This window comes from Dermacentor variabilis, chromosome 10 (genome assembly GCF_050947875.1).
Source record: "Dermacentor variabilis isolate Ectoservices chromosome 10, ASM5094787v1, whole genome shotgun sequence".
NCBI lineage: Eukaryota > Metazoa > Arthropoda > Arachnida > Ixodida > Ixodidae > Dermacentor > Dermacentor variabilis.
Genome location: NC_134577.1, coordinates 101310872 through 101314928, shown reverse-complemented (window position 1 = coordinate 101314928; position 4057 = coordinate 101310872).

Genomic DNA, 4057 nt, shown 5'->3' with positions numbered 1-4057 from the left:
TGTTATCAAAAAGTAGGACGAATATGTTCTGATGACCTCCATAGGGTCTCGATGAAAAATTACTTTTCGCTACTTCCTTCGCCAGCCCCAAGTCCTGGAATGTTTTCTGTCGTATAAGTAAATTAGGTGCTTAGAAGTCGTTCGCAACTAATTCCACATTCACACAACAAGCCCCTTACTTAAAAAAAAATTCGACGTGTTTCTTCGATTGATTTTTGAGGGTATCAATTATAAACTATGCATAGTCACTTTGTGAAACAGATCGAAGCCCTGCACACATAGTGCCACAGCGCAGACATAACCAAGAAGTTCGTACCCACTTTTCACCACAGCGTCGACCACCAACGATATCAACGCCTTCTTGCACCACGCATTCATAGGGGTGAGTTCTGCAAGGAGGCTATCGCCTCAACATAATTGAGTTCTTATTACCAGTTAAATGCGCAAGACTAAATGCAGGAAGGAGGAATAAATTAAGGGGCATCTCTAGAAATTTCTTTCTTTCACGTGAGAAAATGTGGGCCCAATGCAACAAACATTGCAACAATGCATACACCATTTGTAGCTTTTTCACGCTTGTCGCTATTCAGTACCCATTCCGACCGCTATTCTTCCGTGAATGCTTGAAAACTTTAGACAGACGGCAGCATCAAACACATAAAATAACTGCACCACTTTGTCGCTGAGAAGCATTTTCGTACACGTCACAAAGTGGTGCGTGTGTGTCTCTGTCTTCCAGAGGGTTTTAAAGGAAACTATTGTTAGTTTCGCCACATATTTTGGCATGTGTGTACAAGAATATCCCTGGAGGTTTTAGGCAACACAGTTCATGACCAAGGTGTTGGACGTGAAGCTCATATTTAACCATAGCTCTTTATTAGTACATGATTTCCGGAGCAGGCAACTGGGCGCAAAATAAATGGACGTAAAATTTCAAATATTCCTAATGATGGTCCAAAAAAACTAAAATTCAGGGCGGAAATGCGACAAAACGCATTCCATGGTATTTGTCCATGTTATCGGGAATGATAGTCAAGCAATGTTGCGACACACTATATTGTAAACGCCGAAAGGCGTCATGCAATCGCTTTGGACGCGCCCCGCTACCTAGCGGCTTAACCCCGAAACGGGCACGAAGTACTACTATTTTTTGCGTGGCCTCTAAGATTTGTGTCTAGCCTGTGTGTGCCGTTCAAAATTTCTCGCTTCCAAGCTCCTCTTGCATTCCTCGCTGGCCATAGGTATTCATGGCGTAGCGCGTGGTCTCTGAAATTGCACCGACCGCACACGATAGAGCACTGCAGGGGCCCGGGCCGACCCGAAAGCTCGTGCCCGGCTCAGCCCGCAAGCCGTGCCGGGCTCGGTCTTCAAGCCACGGGCGCATGCCGGACTTGGGCCAGCTCATTCAAGGGCCTAAGTAGTGCCTTCGAGGACACACTAACATTATGCATTGCATGTTCCCGGTCATTCTGTGCCAAGCTGAAGTGGAACGTGCGAAGCTGGGGCTCTCAGTACACCTTAGCAAAGAAAATTAAAAAGGAGAGATGACGTTCTACTTTCTTATTCCAAAAAGGATCATTGTATCCGCATAAGGAAAATAAATTATACAAGAAACCACTCTAAGCCATTTCCCTGTTACCTCTTTTGCGATTGCTCTATTACCACTCTCCATCAGGTACGCACGAAGAGAGGGGGGCGGCCGCCCCCTCTTCCCATATTAGTTGGCTACTCCCCCCCCCCCCCCCACATTATCTCCCCGCCGACGCCATTACTCTTCACAGACATTCCTAAAACACCGCCAAATCAATCTTCAGACTTGACACCTACTCGGCGGTCAATATTTTGTCGCCTTTTTCGCACCTTTTGGATGGCGGTACTTCTCGGCCTCTCCTGGGTTGTGAAGGCTAGTTTTCTAGTCGATTCGGTGCCCAAGCGATTAACTCGAGATGCGCTCAGTCGTCACCATCTATTCAACGGCCACGCGCATCGCTGTTGCTTCATTAGTCCAACCTTATTTGTTTAGACTGATCCAGGCTCCAGGAAAGGGGTTCGGTTCGTAGTCAGCGGGTCTCTATGCTTGTGGAACGAGCTGCGGCCGGAGAAAACTCCAGCTGCGCTTAACATTTTTTTTTCCTTCATTATTTCCTCGAGTTACAGCTCGCCGCGATGCTGGCCGATCATCGGAACCGTCTACCCGTCATATGGGTTAGATAACATGGAAAATAAAATAACACGAAACAGCGTCCATCGTCAAACCTTTCAATTACCGTTAAACCCATAAGCAATATGACTGTCACTCGTTACCTCGTTTGGTTTTTCCCTAAGTGTACCGCACTTTCGGTGCAAAATTGGCAACTGGAAACAAGAGCGCAAGGACTTAAGAAATTAAACGAACTACTTAGGGAGAAAGCAGAGGCAACAGCCAAACAGGAATGAAAGCGAAGATTAACAAATTTAACCTAGCACACAGCCCTGTGGTACGCGATATATGACTGGAAGACAATGTGAAGGTTAACCCCCTACACCTACGTATTGTTTACGGATAGCTAAGTAGGCTTAAATGCAACAAACAAATATTTCTGGAATGTCTAGTATTCTAAGTTTGAAAATCAGTTTACTGTGAGGAGTTTTGTCGAAGGCTTTAAAGAATATATTAACAATGATGGCGATGGTGATGCCCTTCGGCCTGTTAGCGTGCTTCTGCATGCCGTTCGGTCTGACAAACTCCGGAAAGACATTCAAACGCTTTATCAATGGCATTTTGCACGGCGCCGACTTCTGTCATGCATGCATTGACGACCTAGTCATAGAAAGCAGTTAACTGAATGTGCATGAAGCGCAACTGCGATACGTGTTTCAGCGCCTGGCTGAACATAGAATATTGGTGAACACGGACAAGTATGAGTTTGGTGCCCACAAGCTGACCTTTCTTGGCCATGTTATTTCGAACTCCGTGTTTCAGCCTGACCTAGACAAAGTTATAGCTGTCGAAAAGTTCCCAGGACTAACACTAAACGTCAGCTCCGCAATTTATAGGGAGTCGTGAACTACTACCGCCCTTTCCTATCTCAGTGCGCAGCCATTCTACAGTCTCTCCAGCTGCTGCTGTCGAAACACGAAAGTGCTACTAGCGAGATCTGTTGGACGGAGAACGGCCAAGCGGCGTTTCAGGCCACCGGACAACGCGTTGCCCACCCCACGCTCCTCACCTATCCGCAAGCGGCATTTACGCAGTGGGTTATGACACCTAGGGCGCATGTGTGGGTGCTGTCCTTCAATAGCTATGTAAAGGAGTATGACTGCCAATTGCTTTCTTTCCCAAGGAATTGAATCCCACTAAGCAGCGCTACAGCACTTTTGGGCGAGAACTGTTGGTCATACACGCGGCAATACGGCCCATTCGGCACTGCTTGGAAGCAACTGAATTCTTCGTAATGACAAACCATAAGCCCCTCCCATACGCCTTACGCTCCTGCAATTGCGAGGCTGGAACACACGCTGCCCTCGAACTTCGGCAAGTATCGTACATATGGGAATTCACCACGGATATACGCAACATCAAGGGAGTTGACAAAGCTGTCGCCGTTGCTCTGTCGTGTGGCCAAGTGAACGCCATCAATTGTCTCCCATGAATATGTGGCGGCTGCTCATCGTGACGATGACGAATTGCGCCACACACAGGAAGCATCTCGTCACCACACCTGCAGTGGATCCCTTTACCAGAAACAGGAGATATTTGTTGCAACACGTCTGTAAATAAGCCTAGACCATTCAAGCCCCCATGACTCCATAGTGAAGTGCTCCCATCGCTACACGAGCTATCCCATCCAGGTGTACGCGCAACCAAAATGCTTTTCACCGAATGGTTTGTATGACCCGGCATTGACCACGACGCCCGACAGTGGACTTCTGACTGTCTCGCGTGCTAGCGCTCCAAGGTTCAGCGCCCCACTGTGACACCGTTGGATACGTTTCCATGGCCAGATGCTCGATTCGACCACATAATCGCTGGTCAGTGACCTGTCTGCCAAAGCCAAACATACATGCGTACTTGCGT